General features: G+C 46.2%; 35 non-coding genes across 35 annotated transcripts; all 35 read right to left on the bottom strand.

Moving 5' to 3' along the window:
• Positions 1 to 51: 51 nt before the first annotated feature.
• TRNAC-GCA (transfer RNA cysteine (anticodon GCA)) lies at positions 52 to 123 on the bottom strand. The gene has a single exon. It is a non-coding gene; the product is annotated as a tRNA-Cys (tRNA).
• A 705-nt stretch (positions 124 to 828) lies between these two features.
• TRNAC-GCA (transfer RNA cysteine (anticodon GCA)) lies at positions 829 to 900 on the bottom strand. Its single transcript has one exon. It is a non-coding gene; the product is annotated as a tRNA-Cys (tRNA).
• Positions 901 to 1,612: 712 nt separating this feature from the next.
• On the bottom strand, positions 1,613 to 1,684 carry TRNAC-GCA (transfer RNA cysteine (anticodon GCA)). The gene has a single exon. It is a non-coding gene; the product is annotated as a tRNA-Cys (tRNA).
• Positions 1,685 to 2,392: 708 nt separating this feature from the next.
• On the bottom strand, positions 2,393 to 2,464 carry TRNAC-GCA (transfer RNA cysteine (anticodon GCA)). The gene has a single exon. It is a non-coding gene; the product is annotated as a tRNA-Cys (tRNA).
• A 712-nt stretch (positions 2,465 to 3,176) lies between these two features.
• Positions 3,177 to 3,248, bottom strand: TRNAC-GCA (transfer RNA cysteine (anticodon GCA)). Its single transcript has one exon. It is a non-coding gene; the product is annotated as a tRNA-Cys (tRNA).
• Positions 3,249 to 3,960: 712 nt separating this feature from the next.
• Positions 3,961 to 4,032, bottom strand: TRNAC-GCA (transfer RNA cysteine (anticodon GCA)). The gene has a single exon. It is a non-coding gene; the product is annotated as a tRNA-Cys (tRNA).
• Positions 4,033 to 4,743: 711 nt separating this feature from the next.
• TRNAC-GCA (transfer RNA cysteine (anticodon GCA)) lies at positions 4,744 to 4,815 on the bottom strand. Its single transcript has one exon. It is a non-coding gene; the product is annotated as a tRNA-Cys (tRNA).
• A 708-nt stretch (positions 4,816 to 5,523) lies between these two features.
• On the bottom strand, positions 5,524 to 5,595 carry TRNAC-GCA (transfer RNA cysteine (anticodon GCA)). The gene has a single exon. It is a non-coding gene; the product is annotated as a tRNA-Cys (tRNA).
• A 708-nt stretch (positions 5,596 to 6,303) lies between these two features.
• TRNAC-GCA (transfer RNA cysteine (anticodon GCA)) lies at positions 6,304 to 6,375 on the bottom strand. The gene has a single exon. It is a non-coding gene; the product is annotated as a tRNA-Cys (tRNA).
• A 711-nt stretch (positions 6,376 to 7,086) lies between these two features.
• On the bottom strand, positions 7,087 to 7,158 carry TRNAC-GCA (transfer RNA cysteine (anticodon GCA)). Its single transcript has one exon. It is a non-coding gene; the product is annotated as a tRNA-Cys (tRNA).
• Positions 7,159 to 7,866: 708 nt separating this feature from the next.
• TRNAC-GCA (transfer RNA cysteine (anticodon GCA)) lies at positions 7,867 to 7,938 on the bottom strand. Its single transcript has one exon. It is a non-coding gene; the product is annotated as a tRNA-Cys (tRNA).
• A 712-nt stretch (positions 7,939 to 8,650) lies between these two features.
• On the bottom strand, positions 8,651 to 8,722 carry TRNAC-GCA (transfer RNA cysteine (anticodon GCA)). Its single transcript has one exon. It is a non-coding gene; the product is annotated as a tRNA-Cys (tRNA).
• Positions 8,723 to 9,430: 708 nt separating this feature from the next.
• Positions 9,431 to 9,502, bottom strand: TRNAC-GCA (transfer RNA cysteine (anticodon GCA)). The gene has a single exon. It is a non-coding gene; the product is annotated as a tRNA-Cys (tRNA).
• Positions 9,503 to 10,210: 708 nt separating this feature from the next.
• TRNAC-GCA (transfer RNA cysteine (anticodon GCA)) lies at positions 10,211 to 10,282 on the bottom strand. The gene has a single exon. It is a non-coding gene; the product is annotated as a tRNA-Cys (tRNA).
• Positions 10,283 to 10,994: 712 nt separating this feature from the next.
• TRNAC-GCA (transfer RNA cysteine (anticodon GCA)) lies at positions 10,995 to 11,066 on the bottom strand. Its single transcript has one exon. It is a non-coding gene; the product is annotated as a tRNA-Cys (tRNA).
• A 711-nt stretch (positions 11,067 to 11,777) lies between these two features.
• TRNAC-GCA (transfer RNA cysteine (anticodon GCA)) lies at positions 11,778 to 11,849 on the bottom strand. Its single transcript has one exon. It is a non-coding gene; the product is annotated as a tRNA-Cys (tRNA).
• Positions 11,850 to 12,561: 712 nt separating this feature from the next.
• On the bottom strand, positions 12,562 to 12,633 carry TRNAC-GCA (transfer RNA cysteine (anticodon GCA)). The gene has a single exon. It is a non-coding gene; the product is annotated as a tRNA-Cys (tRNA).
• Positions 12,634 to 13,343: 710 nt separating this feature from the next.
• On the bottom strand, positions 13,344 to 13,415 carry TRNAC-GCA (transfer RNA cysteine (anticodon GCA)). Its single transcript has one exon. It is a non-coding gene; the product is annotated as a tRNA-Cys (tRNA).
• A 708-nt stretch (positions 13,416 to 14,123) lies between these two features.
• On the bottom strand, positions 14,124 to 14,195 carry TRNAC-GCA (transfer RNA cysteine (anticodon GCA)). The gene has a single exon. It is a non-coding gene; the product is annotated as a tRNA-Cys (tRNA).
• Positions 14,196 to 14,903: 708 nt separating this feature from the next.
• Positions 14,904 to 14,975, bottom strand: TRNAC-GCA (transfer RNA cysteine (anticodon GCA)). Its single transcript has one exon. It is a non-coding gene; the product is annotated as a tRNA-Cys (tRNA).
• Positions 14,976 to 15,686: 711 nt separating this feature from the next.
• On the bottom strand, positions 15,687 to 15,758 carry TRNAC-GCA (transfer RNA cysteine (anticodon GCA)). Its single transcript has one exon. It is a non-coding gene; the product is annotated as a tRNA-Cys (tRNA).
• Positions 15,759 to 16,466: 708 nt separating this feature from the next.
• TRNAC-GCA (transfer RNA cysteine (anticodon GCA)) lies at positions 16,467 to 16,538 on the bottom strand. The gene has a single exon. It is a non-coding gene; the product is annotated as a tRNA-Cys (tRNA).
• A 712-nt stretch (positions 16,539 to 17,250) lies between these two features.
• TRNAC-GCA (transfer RNA cysteine (anticodon GCA)) lies at positions 17,251 to 17,322 on the bottom strand. Its single transcript has one exon. It is a non-coding gene; the product is annotated as a tRNA-Cys (tRNA).
• A 708-nt stretch (positions 17,323 to 18,030) lies between these two features.
• Positions 18,031 to 18,102, bottom strand: TRNAC-GCA (transfer RNA cysteine (anticodon GCA)). The gene has a single exon. It is a non-coding gene; the product is annotated as a tRNA-Cys (tRNA).
• Positions 18,103 to 18,814: 712 nt separating this feature from the next.
• TRNAC-GCA (transfer RNA cysteine (anticodon GCA)) lies at positions 18,815 to 18,886 on the bottom strand. Its single transcript has one exon. It is a non-coding gene; the product is annotated as a tRNA-Cys (tRNA).
• Positions 18,887 to 19,596: 710 nt separating this feature from the next.
• On the bottom strand, positions 19,597 to 19,668 carry TRNAC-GCA (transfer RNA cysteine (anticodon GCA)). Its single transcript has one exon. It is a non-coding gene; the product is annotated as a tRNA-Cys (tRNA).
• A 708-nt stretch (positions 19,669 to 20,376) lies between these two features.
• Positions 20,377 to 20,448, bottom strand: TRNAC-GCA (transfer RNA cysteine (anticodon GCA)). Its single transcript has one exon. It is a non-coding gene; the product is annotated as a tRNA-Cys (tRNA).
• A 712-nt stretch (positions 20,449 to 21,160) lies between these two features.
• On the bottom strand, positions 21,161 to 21,232 carry TRNAC-GCA (transfer RNA cysteine (anticodon GCA)). The gene has a single exon. It is a non-coding gene; the product is annotated as a tRNA-Cys (tRNA).
• Positions 21,233 to 21,944: 712 nt separating this feature from the next.
• TRNAC-GCA (transfer RNA cysteine (anticodon GCA)) lies at positions 21,945 to 22,016 on the bottom strand. Its single transcript has one exon. It is a non-coding gene; the product is annotated as a tRNA-Cys (tRNA).
• A 708-nt stretch (positions 22,017 to 22,724) lies between these two features.
• On the bottom strand, positions 22,725 to 22,796 carry TRNAC-GCA (transfer RNA cysteine (anticodon GCA)). The gene has a single exon. It is a non-coding gene; the product is annotated as a tRNA-Cys (tRNA).
• Positions 22,797 to 23,507: 711 nt separating this feature from the next.
• TRNAC-GCA (transfer RNA cysteine (anticodon GCA)) lies at positions 23,508 to 23,579 on the bottom strand. Its single transcript has one exon. It is a non-coding gene; the product is annotated as a tRNA-Cys (tRNA).
• Positions 23,580 to 24,290: 711 nt separating this feature from the next.
• TRNAC-GCA (transfer RNA cysteine (anticodon GCA)) lies at positions 24,291 to 24,362 on the bottom strand. The gene has a single exon. It is a non-coding gene; the product is annotated as a tRNA-Cys (tRNA).
• Positions 24,363 to 25,070: 708 nt separating this feature from the next.
• TRNAC-GCA (transfer RNA cysteine (anticodon GCA)) lies at positions 25,071 to 25,142 on the bottom strand. The gene has a single exon. It is a non-coding gene; the product is annotated as a tRNA-Cys (tRNA).
• Positions 25,143 to 25,854: 712 nt separating this feature from the next.
• On the bottom strand, positions 25,855 to 25,926 carry TRNAC-GCA (transfer RNA cysteine (anticodon GCA)). The gene has a single exon. It is a non-coding gene; the product is annotated as a tRNA-Cys (tRNA).
• A 708-nt stretch (positions 25,927 to 26,634) lies between these two features.
• On the bottom strand, positions 26,635 to 26,706 carry TRNAC-GCA (transfer RNA cysteine (anticodon GCA)). Its single transcript has one exon. It is a non-coding gene; the product is annotated as a tRNA-Cys (tRNA).
• Positions 26,707 to 26,915: the final 209 nt, after the last annotated feature.

The following is a 26,915-nucleotide window of genomic DNA, read 5'->3' as shown; positions in this document are numbered from 1 at the left end:
ATATCTTTGTGAATAAACAATTATTTATTATTAAAATTTAAGAAAAGTAGAAGGGGACACCCGGATTTGAACCAGGGACCTCTTGATCTGCAGTCAAATGCTCTACCACTGAGCTATATCCCCGTGCTTTTAGGGAATCTTCTGATACTTTTCAGGCTGACGATTCTGCGCTGGTCAAGCATTCAACGTTAATGATCCTGGAAGAGACACGTCAGCTGGATTTTGCACTTATGTGAAGGAGAAAGGGTGAGCAGCCCTGCCTTGTCCTGGTGACACCCCCTCCAAATCTCTTCAAAGCAGCCACAACGCCCAAGCCCTCCTTGCTGACAATCAGGCACTTTGCATAACAAAGAGCGGGTTCAGTGCTCGCACACAGGGCCGGTGTTGTATGGGGCGGGGTATCCAAGTGAGCGTGGCTCCGGAGATTGCCAAACAATGTATCCCACAAGCTACCATGGGTGATGCAGGATAGCGTACAACACTGGGACAACATTTGTTAGGGCTCCTGGGGGCCAATTTCAATCTGAATGTGCCCCGCTTGCTTACAGGTGTGGGGGATGAGGGGTGGACAGCACCCTTGGGTTCTGTAAATACAAATGTTCCTTGATCTCAAGGAGCAGGCAGCAAAAGTGGAGCTAAAACACTAAACGGACACTTTAAAAAGTGCATAATTGCTGTCCGCAAGATGTTAACTAGGATGAAACCAGAACACTTTTTGATCATGCATCTTGAAGCGTAAATGTTCACTGATGCCAAGTGTAATTAGAAAAGGAACACATATCTTTGTGAATAAACAATTATTTATTATTAAAATTTAAGAAAAGTCGAAGGGGACACCCGGATTTGAACCAGGGACCTCTTGATCTGCAGTCAAATGCTCTACCACTGAGCTATAACCCCGTGCTTTTAGGGAATCTTCTGATACTTTTCAGGCTGTCGATTCTGCGCTGGTCAAGCATTCAACGTTAATGATCCTGGAAGAGACACGTCAGCTGGATTTAGCACTTATGTGAAGGAGAAAGGGCGAGCAGCCCTGCCTTGTCCTGGTGACACCCCCTCCAAATCTCTTCAAAGCAGCCACAACGCCCAAGCCCTCCTTGCTGACAATCAGGCACTTTGCATAACAAAGAGCGGGTTCAGTGCTCGCACACAGGGCCGGTGTTGTATGGGGCGGGGTATCCAAGTGAGCGTGGCTCCGGAGATTGCCAAACAATGTATCCCACAAGCTACCATGGGTGATGCAGGATAGCGTACAACACTGGGACAACATTTGTTAGGGCTCCTGGGGGCCAATTTCAATCTGAATGTGCCCCGCTTGCTTACAGGTGTGGGGGATGAGGGGTGGACAGTGTGTAGCACCCTTGGGTTCTGTAAATACAAATGTTCCTTGATCTCAAGGAGCAGGCAGCAAAAGTGGAGCTAAAACACTAAACGGACACTTTAAAAAGTGCATAATTGCTGTTAGCAATATGTTAACTAGGATGAAACCAGAATACTTTTTGATCATGCATCTTGAAGCGTAAATGTTCACTGATGCCAAGTGTAATTAGAAAAGGAACACATATCTTTGTGAATAAACAATTATTTATTATTAAAATTTAAGAAAAGTCGAAGGGGACACCCGGATTTGAACCAGGGACCTCTTGATCTGCAGTCAAATGCTCTACCACTGAGCTATATCCCCGTGCTTTTAGCGAATCTTCTGATACTTTTCAGCCTGTCGATTCTGCGCTGGTCAAGCATTCAACGTTAATGATCCTGGAAGAGACACGTCAGCTGGATTTTGCACTTATGTGAAGGAGAAAGGGCGAGCAGCCCTGCCTTGTCCTGGTGACACCCCCTCCAAATCTCTTCAAAGCCACAACACCCAAGCCCTCCTTGCTGACAATCAGGCACTTTGCATAACAAAGAGCAGCTTTAGTGCTTGCTCACAGGGCCGGTGTTGTATGGGGCGGGGTATCCAAGTGAGCGTGGCTCCGGAGATTTCCAAACAATGTATCCCACAAGCTACCATGGGGATGCAGGATAGCATACAACACCGGGACAACATTTGTTAGGGCTCCTGGGGGCCAATTTCAATCTGAATGTGCCCCGCTTGCTTACAGGTGTGGGGGGTGAGGGGTGGACAGTGTGTAGCACCCTTGGGTTCTGTAAATACAAATGTTCCTTGATCTCAAGGAGCAGGCAGCAAAAGTGGAGCTAAAACACTAAACGGACACTTTAAAAAGTGCATAATTGCTGTTAGCAATATGTTAACTAGGATGAAACCAGAACACTTTTTGATCATGCATCTTGAAGGGTAAATGTTCACTGATGCCAAGTGTAATTAGAAAAGGAACACATATCTTTGTGAATAAACAATTATTTATTATTAAAATTTAAGAAAAGTAGAAGGGGACACCCAGATTTGAACCAGGGACCTCTTGATCTGCAGTCAAATGCTCTACCACTGAGCTATATCCCCGTGCTTTTAGGGCATCTTCTGATACTTTTCAGGCTGTCGATTCTGCGCTGGTCAAGCATTCAACGTTAATGATCCTGGAAGAGACACGTCAGCTGGATTTAGCACTTATGTGAAGGAGAAAGGGCGAGCAGCCCTGCCTTGTCCTGGTGACACCCCCTCCAAATCTCTTCAAAGCAGCCACAACGCCCAAGCCCTCCTTGCTGACAATCAGGCACTTTGCATAACAAAGAGCGGGTTCAGTGCTCGCACACAGGGCCGGTGTTGTATGGGGCGGGGTATCCAAGTGAGCGTGGCTCCGGAGATTGCCAAACAATGTATCCCACAAGCTACCATGGGTGATGCAGGATAGCGTACAACACTGGGACAACATTTGTTAGGGCTCCTGGGGGCCAATTTCAATCTGAATGTGCCCCGCTTGCTTACAGGTGTGGGGGATGAGGGGTGGACAGTGTGTAGCACCCTTGGGTTCTGTAAATACAAATGTTCCTTGATCTCAAGGAGCAGGCAGCAAAAGTGGAGCTAAAACACTAAACGGACACTTTAAAAAGTGCATAATTGCTGTCCGCAAGATGTTAACTAGGATGAAACCAGAACACTTTTTGATCATGCATCTTGAAGCGTAAATGTTCACTGATGCCAAGTGTAATTAGAAAAGGAACACATATCTTTGTGAATAAACAATTATTTATTATTAAAATTTAAGAAAAGTCGAAGGGGACACCCGGATTTGAACCAGGGACCTCTTGATCTGCAGTCAAATGCTCTACCACTGAGCTATATCCCCGTGCTTTTAGGGAATCTTCTGATACTTTTCAGGCTGTCGATTCTGCGCTGGTCAAGCATTCAACGTTAATGATCCTGGAAGAGACACGTCAGCTGGATTTAGCACTTATGTGAAGGAGAAAGGGCGAGCAGGCCTGCCTTGTACTGGTGACACCCCCTCCAAATCTCTTCAAAGCAGCCACAACGCCCAAACCCTCCTTGCTGACAATCAGGCACTTTGCATAACAAAGAGCGGGTTCAGTGCTCGCACACAGGGCCGGTGTTGTATGGGGCGGGGTATCCAAGTGAGCGTGGCTCCGGAGATTGCCAAACAGTGTATCCCACAAGCTACCATGGGTGATGCAGGATAGCGTACAACACTGGGACAACATTTGTTAGGGCTCCTGGGGGCCAATTTCAATCTGAATGTGCCCCGCTTGCTTACAGGTGTGGGGGATGAGGGGTGGACAGTGTGTAGCACCCTTGGGTTCTGTAAATACAAATGTTCCTTGATCTCAAGGAGCAGGCAGCAAAAGTGGAGCTAAAACACTAAACGGACACTTTAAAAAGTGCATAATTGCTGTCCGCAAGATGTTAACTAGGATGAAACCAGAACACTTTTTGATCATGCATCTTGAAGCGTAAATGTTCACTGATGCCAAGTGTAATTAGAAAAGGAACACATATCTTTGTGAATAAACAATTATTTATTATTAAAATTTAAGAAAAGTAGAAGGGGACACCCGGATTTGAACCAGGGACCTCTTGATCTGCAGTCAAATGCTCTACCACAGAGCTATATCCCCGTGCTTTTATGGAATCTTCTGATACTTTTCAGGCTGTCGATTCTGCGCTGGTCAAGCATTCAACGTTAATGATCCTGGAAGAGACACGTCAGCTGGATTTAGCACTTATGTGAAGGAGAAAGGGCGAGCAGCCCTGCCTTGTCCTGTTGACAACCCCTCCAAATCTCTTCAAAGCAGCCACAACGCCCAAGCCCTCCTTGCTGACAATCAGACACTTTGCATAACAAAGAGCTGCTTTAGTGCTCGTTCACAGGGCCGGTGTTGTATGGGGCGGGGTATCCAAGTGAGCGTGGCTCCGGAGATTTCCAAACAATGTATCCCACAAGCTACCATGGGGATGCAGGATAGCATACAACACCGGGACAACATTTGTTAGGGCTCCTGGGGGCCAATTTCAATCTGAATGTGCCCCGCTTGCTTACAGGTGTGGGGGATGAGGGGTGGACAGTGTGTAGCACCCTTGGGTTCTGTAAATACAAATGTTCCTTGATCTCAAGGAGCAGGCAGCAAAAGTGGAGCTAAAACACTAAACGGACACTTTAAAAAGTGCATAATTGCTGTTAGCAATATGTTAACTAGGATGAAACCAGAACACTTTTTGATCATGCATCTTGAAGGGTAAATGTTCACTGATGCCAAGTGTAATTAGAAAAGGAACACATATCTTTGTGAATAAACAATTATTTATTATTAAAATTTAAGAAAAGTAGAAGGGGACACCCAGATTTGAACCAGGGACCTCTTGATCTGCAGTCAAATGCTCTACCACTGAGCTATATCCCCGTGGTTTTAGGGCATCTTCTGATACTTTTCAGGCTGTCGATTCTGCGCTGGTCAAGCATTCAACGTTAATGATCCTGGAAGAGACACGTCAGCTGGATTTAGCACTTATGTGAAGGAGAAAGGGCGAGCAGCCCTGCCTTGTCCTGGTGACACCCCCTCCAAATCTCTTCAAAGCCACAACACCCAAGCCCTCCTTGCTGACAATCAGGCACTTTGCATAACAAAGAGCAGCTTTAGTGCTTGCTCACAGGGCCGGTGTTGTATGGGGCGGGGTATCCAAGTGAGCGTGGCTCCGGAGATTTCCAAACAATGTATCCCACAAGCTACCATGGGGATGCAGGATAGCATACAACACCGGGACAACATTTGTTAGGGCTCCTGGGGGCCAATTTCAATCTGAATGTGCCCCGCTTGCTTACAGGTGTGGGGGGTGAGGGGTGGACAGTGTGTAGCACCCTTGGGTTCTGTAAATACAAATGTTCCTTGATCTCAAGGAGCAGGCAGCAAAAGTGGAGCTAAAACACTAAACGGACACTTTAAAAAGTGCATAATTGCTGTTAGCAATATGTTAACTAGGATGAAACCAGAACACTTTTTGATCATGCATCTTGAAGGGTAAATGTTCACTGATGCCAAGTGTAATTAGAAAAGGAACACATATCTTTGTGAATAAACAATTATTTATTATTAAAATTTAAGAAAAGTCGAAGGGGACACCCGGATTTGAACCAGGGACCTCTTGATCTGCAGTCAAATGCTCTACCACTGAGCTATATCCCCGTGCTTTTAGTGAATCTTCTGATACTTTTCAGCCTGTCGATTCTGCGCTGGTCAATCATTCAACGTTAATGATCCTGGAAGAGACACGTCAGCTGGATTTTGCACTTATGTGAAGGAGAAAGGGCGAGCAGCCCTGCCTTGTCCTGGTGACACCCCCTCCAAATCTCTTCAAAGCCACAACACCCAAGCCCTCCTTGCTGACAATCAGGCACTTTGCATAACAAAGAGCAGCTTTAGTGCTCGCTCACAGGGCCGGTGTTGTATGGGGCGGGGTATCCAAGTGAGCGTGGCTCCGGAGATTTCCAAACAATGTATCCCACAAGCTACCATGGGGATGCAGGATAGCATACAACACCGGGACAACATTTGTTAGGGCTCCTGGGGGCCAATTTCAATCTGAATGTGCCCCGCTTGCTTACAGGTGTGGGGGGTGAGGGGTGGACAGTGTGTAGCACCCTTGGGTTCTGTAAATACAAATGTTCCTTGATCTCAAGGAGCAGGCAGCAAAAGTGGAGCTAAAACACTAAACGGACACTTTAAAAAGTGCATAATTGCTGTTAGCAATATGTTAACTAGGATGAAACCAGAACACTTTTTGATCATGCATCTTGAAGGGTAAATGTTCACTGATGCCAAGTGTAATTAGAAAAGGAACACATATCTTTGTGAATAAACAATTATTTATTATTAAAATTTAAGAAAAGTAGAAGGGGACACCCGGATTTGAACCAGGGACCTCTTGATCTGCAGTCAAATGCTCTACCACAGAGCTATATCCCCGTGCTTTTATGGAATCTTCTGATACTTTTCAGGCTGTCGATTCTGCGCTGGTCAAGCATTCAACGTTAATGATCCTGGAAGAGACACGTCAGCTGGATTTAGCACTTATGTGAAGGAGAAAGGGCGAGCAGCCCTGCCTTGTCCTGGTGACACCCCCTCCAAATCTCTTCAAAGCAGCCACAACGCCCAAGCCCTCCTTGCTGACAATTAGACACTTTGCATAACAAAGAGCTGCTTTAGTGCTCGCTCACAGGGCCGGTGTTGTATGGGGCGGGGTATCCAAGTGAGCGTGGCTCCGGAGATTTCCAAACAATGTATCCCACAAGCTACCATGGGGATGCAGGATAGCATACAACACCGGGACAACATTTGTTAGGGCTCCTGGGGGCCAATTTCAATCTGAATGTGCCCCGCTTGCTTACAGGTGTGGGGGATGAGGGGTGGACAGTGTGTAGCACCCTTGGGTTCTGTAAATACAAATGTTCCTTGATCTCAAGGAGCAGGCAGCAAAAGTGGAGCTAAAACACTAAACGGACACTTTAAAAAGTGCATAATTGCTGTTAGCAATATGTTAACTAGGATGAAACCAGAACACTTTTTGATCATGCATCTTGAAGGGTAAATGTTCACTGATGCCAAGTGTAATTAGAAAAGGAACACATATCTTTGTGAATAAACAATTATTTATTATTAAAATTTAAGAAAAGTAGAAGGGGACACCCGGATTTGAACCAGGGACCTCTTGATCTGCAGTCAAATGCTCTACCACTGAGCTATATCCCCGTGCTTTTAGCGAATCTTCTGATACTTTTCAGCCTGTCGATTCTGCTCTGGTCAAGCATTCAACGTTAATGATCCTGGAAGAGACACGTCAGCTGGATTTTGCACTTATGTGAAGGAGAAAGGGCGAGCAGCCCTGCCTTGTCCTGGTGACACCCCCTCCAAATCTCTTCAAAGCCACAACACCCAAGCCCTCCTTGCTGACAATCAGGCACTTTGCATAACAAAGAGCAGCTTTAGTGCTTGCTCACAGGGCCGGTGTTGTATGGGGCGGGGTATCCAAGTGAGCGTGGCTCCGGAGATTTCCAAACAATGTATCCCACAAGCTACCATGGGGATGCAGGATAGCATACAACACCGGGACAACATTTGTTAGGGCTCCTGGGGGCCAATTTCAATCTGAATGTGCCCCGCTTGCTTACAGGTGTGGGGGGTGAGGGGTGGACAGTGTGTAGCACCCTTGGGTTCTGTAAATACAAATGTTCCTTGATCTCAAGGAGCAGGCAGCAAAAGTGGAGCTAAAACACTAAACGGACACTTTAAAAAGTGCATAATTGCTGTTAGCAATATGTTAACTAGGATGAAACCAGAACACTTTTTGATCATGCATCTTGAAGGGTAAATGTTCACTGATGCCAAGTGTAATTAGAAAAGGAACACATATCTTTGTGAATAAACAATTATTTATTATTAAAATTTAAGAAAAGTAGAAGGGGACACCCAGATTTGAACCAGGGACCTCTTGATCTGCAGTCAAATGCTCTACCACTGAGCTATATCCCCGTGCTTTTAGGGCATCTTCTGATACTTTTCAGGCTGTCGATTCTGCGCTGGTCAAGCATTCAACGTTAATGATCCTGGAAGAGACACGTCAGCTGGATTTAGCACTTATGTGAAGGAGAAAGGGCAAGCAGCCCTGCCTTGTCCTGGTGACACCCCCTCCAAATCTCTTCAAAGCAGCCACAACGCCCAAGCCCTCCTTGCTGACAATCAGGCACTTTGCATAACAAAGAGCGGGTTCAGTGCTCGCACACAGGGCCGGTGTTGTATGGGGCGGGGTATCCAAGTGAGCGTGGCTCCGGAGATTGCCAAACAATGTATCCCACAAGCTACCATGGGTGATGCAGGATAGCGTACAACACTGGGACAACATTTGTTAGGGCTCCTGGGGGCCAATTTCAATCTGAATGTGCCCCGCTTGCTTACAGGTGTGGGGGATGAGGGGTGGACAGTGTGTAGCACCCTTGGGTTCTGTAAATACAAATGTTCCTTGATCTCAAGGAGCAGGCAGCAAAAGTGGAGCTAAAACACTAAACGGACACTTTAAAAAGTGCATAATTGCTGTCCGCAAGATGTTAACTAGGATGAAACCAGAACACTTTTTGATCATGCATCTTGAAGCGTAAATGTTCACTGATGCCAAGTGTAATTAGAAAAGGAACACATATCTTTCTGAATAAACAATTATTTATTATTAAAATTTAAGAAAAGTAGAAGGGGACACCCGGATTTGAACCAGGGACCTCTTGATCTGCAGTCAAATGCTCTACCACTGAGCTATATCCCCGTGCTTTTAGCGAATCTTCTGATACTTTTCAGGCTGTCGATTCTGCACTGGTCAAGCATTCAACGTTAATGATCCTGGAAGAGACACGTCAGCTGGATTTTGCACTTATGTGAAGGAGAAAGGGCGAGCAGCCCTGCCTTGTCCTGGTGACACCACCTCCAAATCTCTTCAAAGCCACAACACCCAAGCCCTCCTTGCTGACAATCAGGCACTTTGCATAACAAAGAGCAGCTTTAGTGCTCGCTCACAGGGCCGGTGTTGTATGGGGCGGGGTATCCAAGTGAGCGTGGCTCCGGAGATTTCCAAACAATGTATCCCACAAGCTACCATGGGGATGCAGGATAGCATACAACACCGGGACAACATTTGTTAGGGCTCCTGGGGGCCAATTTCAATCTGAATGTGCCCCGCTTGCTTACAGGTGTGGGGGGTGAGGGGTGGACAGTGTGTAGCACCCTTGGGTTCTGTAAATACAAATGTTCCTTGATCTCAAGGAGCAGGCAGCAAAAGTGGAGCTAAAACACTAAACGGACACTTTAAAAAGTGCATAATTGCTGTTAGCAATATGTTAACTAGGATGAAACCAGAACACTTTTTGATCATGCATCTTGAAGGGTAAATGTTCACTGATGCCAAGTGTAATTAGAAAAGGAACACATATCTTTGTGAATAAACAATTATTTATTATTAAAATTTAAGAAAAGTAGAAGGGGACACCCAGATTTGAACCAGGGACCTCTTGATCTGCAGTCAAATGCTCTACCACTGAGCTATATCCCCGTGCTTTTAGGGCATCTTCTGATACTTTTCAGGCTGTCGATTCTGCGCTGGTCAAGCATTCAACGTTAATGATCCTGGAAGAGACACGTCAGCTGGATTTAGCACTTATGTGAAGGAGAAAGGGCGAGCAGCCCTGCCTTGTCCTGGTGACACCCCCTCCAAATCTCTTCAAAGCCACAACACCCAAGCCCTCCTTGCTGACAATCAGGCACTTTGCATAACAAAGAGCAGCTTTAGTGCTCGCTCACAGGGCCGGTGTTGTATGGGGCGGGGTATCCAAGTGAGCGTGGCTCCGGAGATTTCCAAACAATGTATCCCACAAGCTACCATGGGGATGCAGGATAGCATACAACACCGGGACAACATTTGTTAGGGCTCCTGGGGGCCAATTTCAATCTGAATGTGCCCCGCTTGCTTACAGGTGTGGGGGGTGAGGGGTGGACAGTGTGTAGCACCCTTGGGTTCTGTAAATACAAATGTTCCTTGATCTCAAGGAGCAGGCAGCAAAAGTGGAGCTAAAACACTAAACGGACACTTTAAAAAGTGCATAATTGCTGTTAGCAATATGTTAACTAGGATGAAACCAGAACACTTTTTGATCATGCATCTTGAAGGGTAAATGTTCACTGATGCCAAGTGTAATTAGAAAAGGAACACATATCTTTGTGAATAAACAATTATTTATTATTAAAATTTAAGAAAAGTAGAAGGGGACACCCAGATTTGAACCAGGGACCTCTTGATCTGCAGTCAAATGCTCTACCACTGAGCTATATCCCCGTGCTTTTAGGGCATCTTCTGATACTTTTCAGGCTGTCGATTCTGCGCTGGTCAAGCATTCAACGTTAATGATCCTGGAAGAGACACGTCAGCTGGATTTAGCACTTATGTGAAGGAGAAAGGGCAAGCAGCCCTGCCTTGTCCTGGTGACACCCCCTCCAAATCTCTTCAAAGCAGCCACAACGCCCAAGCCCTCCTTGCTGACAATCAGGCACTTTGCATAACAAAGAGCGGGTTCAGTGCTCGCACACAGGGCCGGTGTTGTATGGGGCGGGGTATCCAAGTGAGCGTGGCTCCGGAGATTGCCAAACAATGTATCCCACAAGCTACCATGGGTGATGCAGGATAGCGTACAACACTGGGACAACATTTGTCAGGGCTCCTGGGGGCCAATTTCAATCTGAATGTGCCCCGCTTGCTTACAGGTGTGGGGGATGAGGGGTGGACAGTGTGTAGCACCCTTGGGTTCTGTAAATACAAATGTTCCTTGATCTCAAGGAGCAGGCAGCAAAAGTGGAGCTAAAACACTAAACGGACACTTTAAAAAGTGCATAATTGCTGTCCGCAAGATGTTAACTAGGATGAAACCAGAACACTTTTTGATCATGCATCTTGAAGCGTAAATGTTCACTGATGCCAAGTGTAATTAGAAAAGGAACACATATCTTTGTGAATAAACAATTATTTATTATTAAAATTTAAGAAAAGTCGAAGGGGACACCCGGATTTGAACCAGGGACCTCTTGATCTGCAGTCAAATGCTCTACCACTGAGCTATATCCCCGTGCTTTTAGGGAATCTTCTGATACTTTTCAGGCTGTCGATTCTGCGCTGGTCAAGCATTCAACGTTAATGATCCTGGAAGAGACACGTCAGCTGGATTTAGCACTTATGTGAAGGAGAAAGGGCGAGCAGCCCTGCCTTGTACTGGTGACACCCCCTCCAAATCTCTTCAAAGCAGCCACAACGCCCAAACCCTCCTTGCTGACAATCAGGCACTTTGCATAACAAAGAGCAGCTTTAGTGCTCGCTCACAGGGCCGGTGTTGTATGGGGCGGGGTATCCAAGTGAGCGTGGCTCCGGAGATTTCCAAACAATGTATCCCACAAGCTACCATGGGGATGCAGGATAGCATACAACACCGGGACAACATTTGTTAGGGCTCCTGGGGGCCAATTTCAATCTGAATGTGCCCCGCTTGCTTACAGGTGTGGGGGGTGAGGGGTGGACAGTGTGTAGCACCCTTGCGTTCTGTAAATACAAATGTTCCTTGATCTCAAGGAGCAGGCAGCAAAAGTGGAGCTAAAACACTAAACGGACACTTTAAAAAGTGCATAATTGCTGTTAGCAATATGTTAACTAGGATGAAACCAGAACACTTTTTGATCATGCATCTTGAAGGGTAAATGTTCACTGATGCCAAGTGTAATTAGAAAAGGAACACATATCTTTGTGAATAAACAATTATTTATTATTAAAATTTAAGAAAAGTAGAAGGGGACACCCAGATTTGAACCAGGGACCTCTTGATCTGCAGTCAAATGCTCTACCACTGAGCTATATCCCCGTGCTTTTAGGGCATCTTCTGATACTTTTCAGGCTGTCGATTCTGCACTGGTCAAGCATTCAACGTTAATGATCCTGGAAGAGACACGTCAGCTGGATTTAGCACTTATGTGAAGGAGAAAGGGCGAGCAGCCCTGCCTTGTCCTGGTGACACCCCCTCCAAATCTCTTCAAAGCAGCCACAACGCCCAAGCCCTCCTTGCTGACAATCAGGCACTTTGCATAACAAAGAGCGGGTTCAGTGCTCGCACACAGGGCCGGTGTTGTATGGGGCGGGGTATCCAAGTGAGCGTGGCTCCGGAGATTGCCAAACAATGTATCCCACAAGCTACCATGGGTGATGCAGGATAGCGTACAACACTGGGACAACATTTGTTAGGGCTCCTGGGGGCCAATTTCAATCTGAATGTGCCCCGCTTGCTTACAGGTGTAGGGGATGAGGGGTGGACAGTGTGTAGCACCCTTGGGTTCTGTAAATACAAATGTTCCTTGATCTCAAGGAGCAGGCAGCAAAAGTGGAGCTAAAACACTAAACGGACACTTTAAAAAGTGCATAATTGCTGTCCGCAAGATGTTAACTAGGATGAAACCAGAACACTTTTTGATCATGCATCTTGAAGCGTAAATGTTCACTGATGCCAAGTGTAATTAGAAAAGGAACACATATCTTTGTGAATAAACAATTATTTATTATTAAAATTTAAGAAAAGTCGAAGGGGACACCCGGATTTGAACCAGGGACCTCTTGATCTGCAGTCAAATGCTCTACCACTGAGCTATATCCCCGTGCTTTTAGAGAATCTTCTGATACTTTTCAGGCTGTCGATTCTGCGCTGGTCAAGCATTCAACGTTAATGATCCTGGAAGAGACACGTCAGCTGGATTTAGCACTTATGTGAAGGAGAAAGGGCGAGCAGCCCTGCCTTGTCCTGGTGACACCCCCTCCAAATCTCTTCAAAGCAGCCACAACGCCCAAGCCCTCCTTGATGACAATCAGGCACTTTGCATAACAAAGAGCGGGTTCAGTGCTCGCACACGGCCGGTGTTGTATGGGGCGGGGTATCCAAGTGAGCGTGGCTCCGGAGATTGCCAAACAGTGTATCCCACAAGCTACCATGGGTGATGCAGGATAGCGTACAACACTGGGACAACATTTGTTAGGGCTCCTGGGGGCCAATTTCAATCTGAATGTGCCCCGCTTGCTTACAGGTGTGGGGGATGAGGGGTGGACAGTGTGTAGCACCCTTGGGTTCTGTAAATACAAATGTTCCTTGATCTCAAGGAGCAGGCAGCAAAAGTGGAGCTAAAACACTAAACGGACACTTTAAAAAGTGCATAATTGCTGTCCGCAAGATGTTAACTAGGATGAAACCAGAACACTTTTTGATCATGCATCTTGAAGCGTAAATGTTCACTGATGCCAAGTGTAATTAGAAAAGGAACACATATCTTTGTGAATAAACAATTATTTATTATTAAAATTTAAGAAAAGTAGAAGGGGACACCCGGATTTGAACCAGGGACCTCTTGATCTGCAGTCAAATGCTCTACCACTGAGCTATATCCCCCTGCTTTTAGCGAATCTTCTGATACTTTTCAGGCTGTCGATTCTGCACTGGTCAAGCATTCAACGTTAATGATCCTGGAAGAGACACGTCAGCTGGATTTTGCACTTATGTGAAGGAGAAAGGGCGAGCAGCCCTGCCTTGTCCTGGTGACACCCCCTCCAAATCTCTTCAAAGCCACAACACCCAAGCCCTCCTTGCTGACAATCAGGCACTTTGCATAACAAAGAGCAGCTTTAGTGCTCGCTCACAGGGCCGGTGTTGTATGGGGCGGGGTATCCAAGTGAGCGTGGCTCCGGAGATTTCCAAACAATGTATCCCACAAGCTACCATGGGGATGCAGGATAGCATACAACACCGGGACAACATTTGTTAGGGCTCCTGGGGGCCAATTTCAATCTGAATGTGCCCCGCTTGCTTACAGGTGTGGGGGGTGAGGGGTGGACAGTGTGTAGCACCCTTGGGTTCTGTAAATACAAATGTTCCTTGATCTCAAGGAGCAGGCAGCAAAAGTGGAGCTAAAACACTAAACGGACACTTTAAAAAGTGCATAATTGCTGTTAGCAATATGTTAACTAGGATGAAACCAGAACACTTTTTGATCATGCATCTTGAAGGGTAAATGTTCACTGATGCCAAGTGTAATTAGAAAAGGAACACATATCTTTGTGAATAAACAATTATTTATTATTAAAATTTAAGAAAAGTCGAAGGGGACACCCGGATTTGAACCAGGGACCTCTTGATCTGCAGTCAAATGCTCTACCACTGAGCTATATCCCCGTGCTTTTAGTGAATCTTCTGATACTTTTCAGCCTGTCGATTCTGCGCTGGTCAAGCATTCAACGTTAATGATCCTGGAAGAGACACGTCAGCTGGATTTTGCACTTATGTGAAGGAGAAAGGGCGAGCAGCCCTGCCTTGTCCTGGTGACACCCCCTCCAAATCTCTTCAAAGCCACAACACCCAAGCCCTCCTTGCTGACAATCAGGCACTTTGCATAACAAAGAGCAGCTTTAGTGCTCGCTCACAGGGCCGGTGTTGTATGGGGCGGGGTATCCAAGTGAGCGTGGCTCCGGAGATTTCCAAACAATGTATCCCACAAGCTACCATGGGGATGCAGGATAGCATACAACACCGGGACAACATTTGTTAGGGCTCCTGGGGGCCAATTTCAATCTGAATGTGCCCCGCTTGCTTACAGGTGTGGGGGGTGAGGGGTGGACAGTGTGTAGCACCCTTGGGTTCTGTAAATACAAATGTTCCTTGATCTCAAGGAGCAGGCAGCAAAAGTGGAGCTAAAACACTAAACGGACACTTTAAAAAGTGCATAATTGCTGTTAGCAATATGTTAACTAGGATGAAACCAGAACACTTTTTGATCATGCATCTTGAAGGGTAAATGTTCACTGATGCCAAGTGTAATTAGAAAAGGAACACATATCTTTGTGAATAAACAATTATTTATTATTAAAATTTAAGAAAAGTAGAAGGGGACACCCGGATTTGAACCAGGGACCTCTTGATCTGCAGTCAAATGCTCTACCACAGAGCTATATCCCCGTGCTTTTATGGAATCTTCTGATACTTTTCAGGCTGTCGATTCTGCGCTGGTCAAGCATTCAACGTTAATGATCCTGGAAGAGACACGTCAGCTGGATTTAGCACTTATGTGAAGGAGAAAGGGCGAGCAGCCCTGCCTTGTCCTGGTGACACCCCCTCCAAATCTCTTCAAAGCAGCCACAACGCCCAAGCCCTCCTTGCTGACAATTAGACACTTTGCATAACAAAGAGCTGCTTTAGTGCTCGCTCACAGGGCCGGTGTTGTATGGGGCGGGGTATCCAAGTGAGCGTGGCTCCGGAGATTTCCAAACAATGTATCCCACAAGCTACCATGGGGATGCAGGATAGCATACAACACCGGGACAACATTTGTTAGGGCTCCTGGGGGCCAATTTCAATCTGAATGTGCCCCGCTTGCTTACAGGTGTGGGGGATGAGGGGTGGACAGTGTGTAGCACCCTTGGGTTCTGTAAATACAAATGTTCCTTGATCTCAAGGAGCAGGCAGCAAAAGTGGAGCTAAAACACTAAACGGACACTTTAAAAAGTGCATAATTGCTGTTAGCAATATGTTAACTAGGATGAAACCAGAACACTTTTTGATCATGCATCTTGAAGGGTAAATGTTCACTGATGCCAAGTGTAATTAGAAAAGGAACACATATCTTTGTGAATAAACAATTATTTATTATTAAAATTTAAGAAAAGTAGAAGGGGACACCCGGATTTGAACCAGGGACCTCTTGATCTGCAGTCAAATGCTCTACCACTGAGCTATATCCCCGTGCTTTTAGCGAATCTTCTGATACTTTTCAGCCTGTCGATTCTGCGCTGGTCAAGCATTCAACGTTAATGATCCTGGAAGAGACACGTCAGCTGGATTTTGCACTTATGTGAAGGAGAAAGGGCGAGCAGCCCTGCCTTGTCCTGGTGACACCCCCTCCAAATCTCTTCAAAGCCACAACACCCAAGCCCTCCTTGCTGACAATCAGGCACTTTGCATAACAAAGAGCAGCTTTAGTGCTTGCTCACAGGGCCGGTGTTGTATGGGGCGGGGTATCCAAGTGAGCGTGGCTCCGGAGATTTCCAAACAATGTATCCCACAAGCTACCATGGGGATGCAGGATAGCATACAACACCGGGACAACATTTGTTAGGGCTCCTGGGGGCCAATTTCAATCTGAATGTGCCCCGCTTGCTTACAGGTGTGGGGGGTGAGGGGTGGACAGTGTGTAGCACCCTTGGGTTCTGTAAATACAAATGTTCCTTGATCTCAAGGAGCAGGCAGCAAAAGTGGAGCTAAAACACTAAACGGACACTTTAAAAAGTGCATAATTGCTGTTAGCAATATGTTAACTAGGATGAAACCAGAACACTTTTTGATCATGCATCTTGAAGGGTAAATGTTCACTGATGCCAAGTGTAATTAGAAAAGGAACACATATCTTTGTGAATAAACAATTATTTATTATTAAAATTTAAGAAAAGTAGAAGGGGACACCCAGATTTGAACCAGGGACCTCTTGATCTGCAGTCAAATGCTCTACCACTGAGCTATATCCCCGTGCTTTTAGGGCATCTTCTGATACTTTTCAGGCTGTCGATTCTGCGCTGGTCAAGCATTCAACGTTAATGATCCTGGAAGAGACACGTCAGCTGGATTTAGCACTTATGTGAAGGAGAAAGGGCAAGCAGCCCTGCCTTGTCCTGGTGACACCCCCTCCAAATCTCTTCAAAGCAGCCACAACGCCCAAGCCCTCCTTGCTGACAATCAGGCACTTTGCATAACAAAGAGCGGGTTCAGTGCTCGCACACAGGGCCGGTGTTGTATGGGGCGGGGTATCCAAGTGAGCGTGGCTCCGGAGATTGCCAAACAATGTATCCCACAAGCTACCATGGGTGATGCAGGATAGCGTACAACACTGGGACAACATTTGTTAGGGCTCCTGGGGGCCAATTTCAATCTGAATGTGCCCCGCTTGCTTACAGGTGTGGGGGATGAGGGGTGGACAGTGTGTAGCACCCTTGGGTTCTGTAAATACAAATGTTCCTTGATCTCAAGGAGCAGGCAGCAAAAGTGGAGCTAAAACACTAAACGGACACTTTAAAAAGTGCATAATTGCTGTCCGCAAGATGTTAACTAGGATGAAACCAGAACACTTTTTGATCATGCATCTTGAAGCGTAAATGTTCACTGATGCCAAGTGTAATTAGAAAAGGAACACATATCTTTGTGAATAAACAATTATTTATTATTAAAATTTAAGAAAAGTCGAAGGGGACACCCGGATTTGAACCAGGGACCTCTTGATCTGCAGTCAAATGCTCTACCACTGAGCTATATCCCCGTGCTTTTAGCGAATCTTCTGATACTTTTCAGGCTGTCGATTCTGCACTGGTCAAGCATTCAACGTTAATGATCCTGGAAGAGACACGTCAGCTGGATTTTGCACTTATGTGAAGGAGAAAGGGCGAGCAGCCCTGCCTTGTCCTGGTGACACCACCTCCAAATCTCTTCAAAGCCACAACACCCAAGCCCTCCTTGCTGACAATCAGGCACTTTGCATAACAAAGAGCAGCTTTAGTGCTCGCTCACAGGGCCGGTGTTGTATGGGGCGGGGTATCCAAGTGAGCGTGGCTCCGGAGATTTCCAAACAATGTATCCCACAAGCTACCATGGGGATGCAGGATAGCATACAACACCGGGACAACATTTGTTAGGGCTCCTGGGGGCCAATTTCAATCTGAATGTGCCCCGCTTGCTTACAGGTGTGGGGGGTGAGGGGTGGACAGTGTGTAGCACCCTTGCGTTCTGTAAATACAAATGTTCCTTGATCTCAAGGAGCAGGCAGCAAAAGTGGAGCTAAAACACTAAACGGACACTTTAAAAAGTGCATAATTGCTGTTAGCAATATGTTAACTAGGATGAAACCAGAACACTTTTTGATCATGCATCTTGAAGGGTAAATGTTCACTGATGCCAAGTGTAATTAGAAAAGGAACACATATCTTTGTGAATAAACAATTATTTATTATTAAAATTTAAGAAAAGTAGAAGGGGACACCCAGATTTGAACCAGGGACCTCTTGATCTGCAGTCAAATGCTCTACCACTGAGCTATATCCCCGTGCTTTTAGGGCATCTTCTGATACTTTTCAGGCTGTCGATTCTGCACTGGTCAAGCATTCAACGTTAATGATCCTGGAAGAGACACGTCAGCTGGATTTAGCACTTATGTGAAGGAGAAAGGGCGAGCAGCCCTGCCTTGTCCTGGTGACACCCCCTCCAAATCTCTTCAAAGCAGCCACAACGCCCAAGCCCTCCTTGCTGACAATCAGGCACTTTGCATAACAAAGAGCGGGTTCAGTGCTCGCACACAGGGCCGGTGTTGTATGGGGCGGGGTATCCAAGTGAGCGTGGCTCCGGAGATTGCCAAACAATGTATCCCACAAGCTACCATGGGTGATGCAGGATAGCGTACAACACTGGGACAACATTTGTTAGGGCTCCTGGGGGCCAATTTCAATCTGAATGTGCCCCGCTTGCTTACAGGTGTAGGGGATGAGGGGTGGACAGTGTGTAGCACCCTTGGGTTCTGTAAATACAAATGTTCCTTGATCTCAAGGAGCAGGCAGCAAAAGTGGAGCTAAAACACTAAACGGACACTTTAAAAAGTGCATAATTGCTGTCCGCAAGATGTTAACTAGGATGAAACCAGAACACTTTTTGATCATGCATCTTGAAGCGTAAATGTTCACTGATGCCAAGTGTAATTAGAAAAGGAACACATATCTTTGTGAATAAACAATTATTTATTATTAAAATTTAAGAAAAGTCGAAGGGGACACCCGGATTTGAACCAGGGACCTCTTGATCTGCAGTCAAATGCTCTACCACTGAGCTATATCCCCGTGCTTTTAGAGAATCTTCTGATACTTTTCAGGCTGTCGATTCTGCGCTGGTCAAGCATTCAACGTTAATGATCCTGGAAGAGACACGTCAGCTGGATTTAGCACTTATGTGAAGGAGAAAGGGCGAGCAGCCCTGCCTTGTCCTGGTGACACCCCCTCCAAATCTCTTCAAAGCAGCCACAACGCCCAAGCCCTCCTTGATGACAATCAGGCACTTTGCATAACAAAGAGCGGGTTCAGTGCTCGCACACGGCCGGTGTTGTATGGGGCGGGGTATCCAAGTGAGCGTGGCTCCGGAGATTGCCAAACAGTGTATCCCACAAGCTACCATGGGTGATGCAGGATAGCGTACAACACTCGGACAACATTTGTTAGGGCTCCTGGGGGCCAATTTCAATCTGAATGTGCCCCGCTTGCTTACAGGTGTGGGGGATGAGGGGTGGACAGTGTGTAGCACCCTTGGGTTCTGTAAATACAAATGTTCCTTGATCTCAAGGAGCAGGCAGCAAAAGTGGAGCTAAAACACTAAACGGACACTTTAAAAAGTGCATAATTGCTGTCCGCAAGATGTTAACTAGGATGAAACCAGAACACTTTTTGATCATGCATCTTGAAGCGTAAATGTTCACTGATGCCAAGTGTAATTAGAAAAGGAACACATATCTTTGTGAATAAACAATTATTTATTATTAAAATTTAAGAAAAGTAGAAGGGGACACCCGGATTTGAACCAGGGACCTCTTGATCTGCAGTCAAATGCTCTACCACTGAGCTATATCCCCGTGCTTTTAGCGAATCTTCTGATACTTTTCAGGCTGTCGATTCTGCACTGGTCAAGCATTCAACGTTAATGATCCTGGAAGAGACACGTCAGCTGGATTTTGCACTTATGTGAAGGAGAAAGGGCGAGCAGCCCTGCCTTGTCCTGGTGACACCCCCTCCAAATCTCTTCAAAGCCACAACACCCAAGCCCTCCTTGCTGACAATCAGGCACTTTGCATAACAAAGAGCAGCTTTAGTGCTCGCTCACAGGGCCGGTGTTGTATGGGGCGGGGTATCCAAGTGAGCGTGGCTCCGGAGATTTCCAAACAATGTATCCCACAAGCTACCATGGGGATGCAGGATAGCATACAACACCGGGACAACATTTGTTAGGGCTCCTGGGGGCCAATTTCAATCTGAATGTGCCCCGCTTGCTTACAGGTGTGGGGGGTGAGGGGTGGACAGTGTGTAGCACCCTAGGGTTCTGTAAATACAAATGTTCCTTGATCTCAAGGAGCAGGCAGCAAAAGTGGAGCTAAAACACTAAACGGACACTTTGAAAAGTGCATAATTGCTGTTAGCAATATGTTAACTAGGATGAAACCAGAACACTTTTTGATCATGCATCTTGAAGGGTAAATGTTCACTGATGCCAAGTGTAATTAGAAAAGGAACACATATCTTTGTGAATAAACAATTATTTATTATTAAAATTTAAGAAAAGTCGAAGGGGACACCCGGATTTGAACCAGGGACCTCTTGATCTGCAGTCAAATGCTCTACCACTGAGCTATATCCCCGTGCTTTTAGGGAATCTTCTGATACTTTTCAGGCTGTCGATTCTGCGCTGGTCAAGCATTCAACGTTAATGATCCTGGAAGAGACACGTCAGCTGGATTTAGCACTTATGTGAAGGAGAAAGGGCGAGCAGCCCTGCCTTGTCCTGGTGACACCCCCTCCAAATCTCTTCAAAGCAGCCACAACGCCCAAGCCCTCCTTGCTGACAATCAGGCACTTTGCATAACAAAGAGTGGGTTCAGTGCTCGCACACAGGGCCGGTGTTGTATGGGGCGGGGTATCCAAGTGAGCGTGGCTCCGGAGATTGCCAAACAATGAATCCCACAAGCTACCATGGGTGATGCAGGATAGCGTACAACACTGGGACAACATTTGTTAGGGCTCCTGGGGGCCAATTTCAATCTGAATGTGCCCCGCTTGCTTACAGGTGTGGGGGATGAGGGGTGGACAGTGTGTAGCACCCTTGGGTTCTGTAAATACAAATGTTCCTTGATCTCAAGGAGCAGGCAGCAAAAGTGGAGCTAAAACACTAAACGGACACTTTAAAAAGTGCATAATTGCTGTCCGCAAGATGTTAACTAGGATGAAACCAGAACACTTTTTGATCATGCATCTTGAAGCGTAAATGTTCACTGATGCCAAGTGTAATTAGAAAAGGAACACATATCTTTGTGAATAAACAATTATTTATTATTAAAATTTAAGAAAAGTCGAAGGGGACACCCGGATTTGAACCAGGGACCTCTTGATCTGCAGTCAAATGCTCTACCACTGAGCTATATCCCCGTGCTTTTAGGGAATCTTCTGATACTTTTCAGGCTGTCGATTCTGCGCTGGTCAAGCATTCAACGTTAATGATCCTGGAAGAGACACGTCAGCTGGATTTAGCACTTATGTGAAGGAGAAAGGGCGAGCAGCCCTGCCTTGTACTGGTGACACCCCCTCCAAATCTCTTCAAAGCAGCCACAACGCCCAAACCCTCCTTGCTGACAATCAGGCACTTTGCATAACAAAGAGCGGGTTCAGTGCTCGCACACAGGGCCGGTGTTGTATGGGGCGGGGTATCCAAGTGAGCGTGGCTCCGGAGATTGCCAAACAGTGTATCCCACAAGCTACCATGGGTGATGCAGGATAGCGTACAACACTGGGACAACATTTGTTAGGGCTCCTGGGGGCCAATTTCAATCTGAATGTGCCCCGCTTGCTTACAGGTGTGGGGGATGAGGGGTGGACAGTGTGTAGCACCCTTGGGTTCTGTAAATACAAATGTTCCTTGATCTCAAGGAGCAGGCAGCAAAAGTGGAGCTAAAACACTAAACGGACACTTTAAAAAGTGCATAATTGCTGTCCGCAAGATGTTAACTAGGATGAAACCAGAACACTTTTTGATCATGCATCTTGAAGCGTAAATGTTCACTGATGCCAAGTGTAATTAGAAAAGGAACACATATCTTTGTGAATAAACAATTATTTATTATTAAAATTTAAGAAAAGTAGAAGGGGACACCCGGATTTGAACCAGGGACCTCTTGATCTGCAGTCAAATGCTCTACCACTGAGCTATATCCCCCTGCTTTTAGCGAATCTTCTGATACTTTTCAGGCTGTCGATTCTGCACTGGTCAAGCATTCAACGTTAATGATCCTGGAAGAGACACGTCAGCTGGATTTTGCACTTATGTGAAGGAGAAAGGGCGAGCAGCCCTGCCTTGTCCTGGTGACACCCCCTCCAAATCTCTTCAAAGCCACAACACCCAAGCCCTCCTTGCTGACAATCAGGCACTTTGCATAACAAAGAGCAGCTTTAGTGCTCGCTCACAGGGCCGGTGTTGTATGGGGCGGGGTATCCAAGTGAGCGTGGCTCCGGAGATTTCCAAACAATGTATCCCACAAGCTACCATGGGGATGCAGGATAGCATACAACACCGGGACAACATTTGTTAGGGCTCCTGGGGGCCAATTTCAATCTGAATGTGCCCCGCTTGCTTACAGGTGTGGGGGGTGAGGGGTGGACAGTGTGTAGCACCCTTGGGTTCTGTAAATACAAATGTTCCTTGATCTCAAGGAGCAGGCAGCAAAAGTGGAGCTAAAACACTAAACGGACACTTTAAAAAGTGCATAATTGCTGTTAGCAATATGTTAACTAGGATGAAACCAGAACACTTTTTGATCATGCATCTTGAAGGGTAAATGTTCACTGATGCCAAGTGTAATTAGAAAAGGAACACATATCTTTGTGAATAAACAATTATTTATTATTAAAATTTAAGAAAAGTAGAAGGGGACACCCGGATTTGAACCAGGGACCTCTTGATCTGCAGTCAAATGCTCTACCACAGAGCTATATCCCCGTGCTTTTATGGAATCTTCTGATACTTTTCAGGCTGTCGATTCTGCGCTGGTCAAGCATTCAACGTTAATGATCCTGGAAGAGACACGTCAGCTGGATTTAGCACTTATGTGAAGGAGAAAGGGCGAGCAGCCCTGCCTTGTCCTGGTGACACCCCCTCCAAATCTCTTCAAAGCAGCCACAACGCCCAAGCCCTCCTTGCTGACAATCAGACACTTTGCATAACAAAGAGCTGCTTTAGTGCTCGCTCACAGGGCCGGTGTTGTATGGGGCGGGGTATCCAAGTGAGCGTGGCTCCGGAGATTTCCAAACAATGTATCCCACAAGCTACCATGGGGATGCAGGATAGCATACAACACCGGGACAACATTTGTTAGGGCTCCTGGGGGCCAATTTCAATCTGAATGTGCCCCGCTTGCTTACAGGTGTGGGGGATGAGGGGTGGACAGTGTGTAGCACCCTTGGGTTCTGTAAATACAAATGTTCCTTGATCTCAAGGAGCAGGCAGCAAAAGTGGAGCTAAAACACTAAACGGACACTTTAAAAAGTGCATAATTGCTGTTAGCAATATGTTAACTAGGATGAAACCAGAACACTTTTTGATCATGCATCTTGAAGGGTAAATGTTCACTGATGCCAAGTGTAATTAGAAAAGGAACACATATCTTTGTGAATAAACAATTATTTATTATTAAAATTTAAGAAAAGTAGAAGGGGACACCCGGATTTGAACCAGGGACCTCTTGATCTGCAGTCAAATGCTCTACCACAGAGCTATATCCCCGTGCTTTTATGGAATCTTCTGATACTTTTCAGGCTGTCGATTCTGCGCTGGTCAAGCATTCAACGTTAATGATCCTGGAAGAGACACGTCAGCTGGATTTAGCACTTATGTGAAGGAGAAAGGGCGAGCAGCCCTGCCTTGTCCTGTTGACAACCCCTCCAAATCTCTTCAAAGCAGCCACAACGCCCAAGCCCTCCTTGCTGACAATCAGACACTTTGCATAACAAAGAGCTGCTTTAGTGCTCGTTCACAGGGCCGGTGTTGTATGGGGCGGGGTATCCAAGTGAGCGTGGCTCCGGAGATTTCCAAACAATGTATCCCACAAGCTACCATGGGGATGCAGGATAGCATACAACACCGGGACAACATTTGTTAGGGCTCCTGGGGGCCAATTTCAATCTGAATGTGCCCCGCTTGCTTACAGGTGTGGGGGATGAGGGGTGGACAGTGTGTAGCACCCTTGGGTTCTGTAAATACAAATGTTCCTTGATCTCAAGGAGCAGGCAGCAAAAGTGGAGCTAAAACACTAAACGGACACTTTAAAAAGTGCATAATTGCTGTTAGCAATATGTTAACTAGGATGAAACCAGAACACTTTTTGATCATGCATCTTGAAGGGTAAATGTTCACTGATGCCAAGTGTAATTAGAAAAGGAACACATATCTTTGTGAATAAACAATTATTTATTATTAAAATTTAAGAAAAGTAGAAGGGGACACCCAGATTTGAACCAGGGACCTCTTGATCTGCAGTCAAATGCTCTACCACTGAGCTATATCCCCGTGCTTTTAGGGCATCTTCTGATACTTTTCAGGCTGTCGATTCTGCGCTGGTCAAGCATTCAACGTTAATGATCCTGGAAGAGACACGTCAGCTGGATTTAGCACTTATGTGAAGGAGAAAGGGCGAGCAGCCCTGCCTTGTCCTGGTGACACCCCCTCCAAATCTCTTCAAAGCCACAACACCCAAGCCCTCCTTGCTGACAATCAGGCACTTTGCATAACAAAGAGCAGCTTTAGTGCTTGCTCACAGGGCCGGTGTTGTATGGGGCGGGGTATCCAAGTGAGCGTGGCTCCGGAGATTTCCAAACAATGTATCCCACAAGCTACCATGGGGATGCAGGATAGCATACAACACCGGGACAACATTTGTTAGGGCTCCTGGGGGCCAATTTCAATCTGAATGTGCCCCGCTTGCTTACAGGTGTGGGGGGTGAGGGGTGGACAGTGTGTAGCACCCTTGGGTTCTGTAAATACAAATGTTCCTTGATCTCAAGGAGCAGGCAGCAAAAGTGGAGCTAAAACACTAAACGGACACTTTAAAAAGTGCATAATTGCTGTTAGCAATATGTTAACTAGGATGAAACCAGAACACTTTTTGATCATGCATCTTGAAGGGTAAATGTTCACTGATGCCAAGTGTAATTAGAAAAGGAACACATATCTTTGTGAATAAACAATTATTTATTATTAAAATTTAAGAAAAGTAGAAGGGGACACCCAGATTTGAACCAGGGACCTCTTGATCTGCAGTCAAATGCTCTACCACTGAGCTATATCCCCGTGCTTTTAGGGCATCTTCTGATACTTTTCAGGCTGTCGATTCTGCGCTGGTCAAGCATTCAACGTTAATGATCCTGGAAGAGACACGTCAGCTGGATTTAGCACTTATGTGAAGGAGAAAGGGCAAGCAGCCCTGCCTTGTCCTGGTGACACCCCCTCCAAATCTCTTCAAAGCAGCCACAACGCCCAAGCCCTCCTTGCTGACAATCAGGCACTTTGCATAACAAAGAGCGGGTTCAGTGCTCGCACACAGGGCCGGTGTTGTATGGGGCGGGGTATCCAAGTGAGCGTGGCTCCGGAGATTGCCAAACAATGTATCCCACAAGCTACCATGGGTGATGCAGGATAGCGTACAACACTGGGACAACATTTGTTAGGGCTCCTGGGGGCCAATTTCAATCTGAATGTGCCCCGCTTGCTTACAGGTGTGGGGGATGAGGGGTGGACAGTGTGTAGCACCCTTGGGTTCTGTAAATACAAATGTTCCTTGATCTCAAGGAGCAGGCAGCAAAAGTGGAGCTAAAACACTAAACGGACACTTTAAAAAGTGCATAATTGCTGTCCGCAAGATGTTAACTAGGATGAAACCAGAACACTTTTTGATCATGCATCTTGAAGCGTAAATGTTCACTGATGCCAAGTGTAATTAGAAAAGGAACACATATCTTTGTGAATAAACAATTATTTATTATTAAAATTTAAGAAAAGTAGAAGGGGACACCCGGATTTGAACCAGGGACCTCTTGATCTGCAGTCAAATGCTCTACCACTGAGCTATATCCCCGTGCTTTTAGCGAATCTTCTGATACTTTTCAGGCTGTCGATTCTGCGCTGGTCAAGCATTCAACGTTAATGATCCTGGAAGAGACACGTCAGCTGGATTTTGCACTTATGTGAAGGAGAAAGGGCGAGCAGCCCTGCCTTGTCCTGGTGACACCACCTCCAAATCTCTTCAAAGCCACAACACCCAAGCCCTCCTTGCTGACAATCAGGCACTTTGCATAACAAAGAGCAGCTTTAGTGCTCGCTCACAGGGCCGGTGTTGTATGGGGCGGGGTATCCAAGTGAGCGTGGCTCCGGAGATTTCCAAACAATGTATCCCACAAGCTACCATGGGGATGCAGGATAGCATACAACACCGGGACAACATTTGTTAGGGCTCCTGGGGGCCAATTTCAATCTGAATGTGCCCCGCTTGCTTACAGGTGTGGGGGGTGAGGGGTGGACAGTGTGTAGCACCCTTGGGTTCTGTAAATACAAATGTTCCTTGATCTCAAGGAGCAGGCAGCAAAAGTGGAGCTAAAACACTAAACGGACACTTTAAAAAGTGCATAATTGCTGTTAGCAATATGTTAACTAGGATGAAACCAGAACACTTTTTGATCATGCATCTTGAAGGGTAAATGTTCACTGATGCCAAGTGTAATTAGAAAAGGAACACATATCTTTGTGAATAAACAATTATTTATTATTAAAATTTAAGAAAAGTAGAAGGGGACACCCAGATTTGAACCAGGGACCTCTTGATCTGCAGTCAAATGCTCTACCACTGAGCTATATCCCCGTGCTTTTAGGGCATCTTCTGATACTTTTCAGGCTGTCGATTCTGCGCTGGTCAAGCATTCAACGTTAATGATCCTGGAAGAGACACGTCAGCTGGATTTAGCACTTATGTGAAGGAGAAAGGGCGAGCAGCCCTGCCTTGTCCTGGTGACACCCCCTCCAAATCTCTTCAAAGCAGCCACAACGCCCAAGCCCTCCTTGCTGACAATC

This window comes from Ambystoma mexicanum, chromosome 1p (assembly GCF_040938575.1).
Source record: "Ambystoma mexicanum isolate Mex_15411 chromosome 1p, UKY_AmexF1_1, whole genome shotgun sequence".
Lineage (NCBI taxonomy): Eukaryota > Metazoa > Chordata > Amphibia > Caudata > Ambystomatidae > Ambystoma > Ambystoma mexicanum.
The sequence above is the reverse complement of the archived record's forward strand: the minus strand, read 5'-3'. Positions and strand labels throughout refer to the sequence as shown.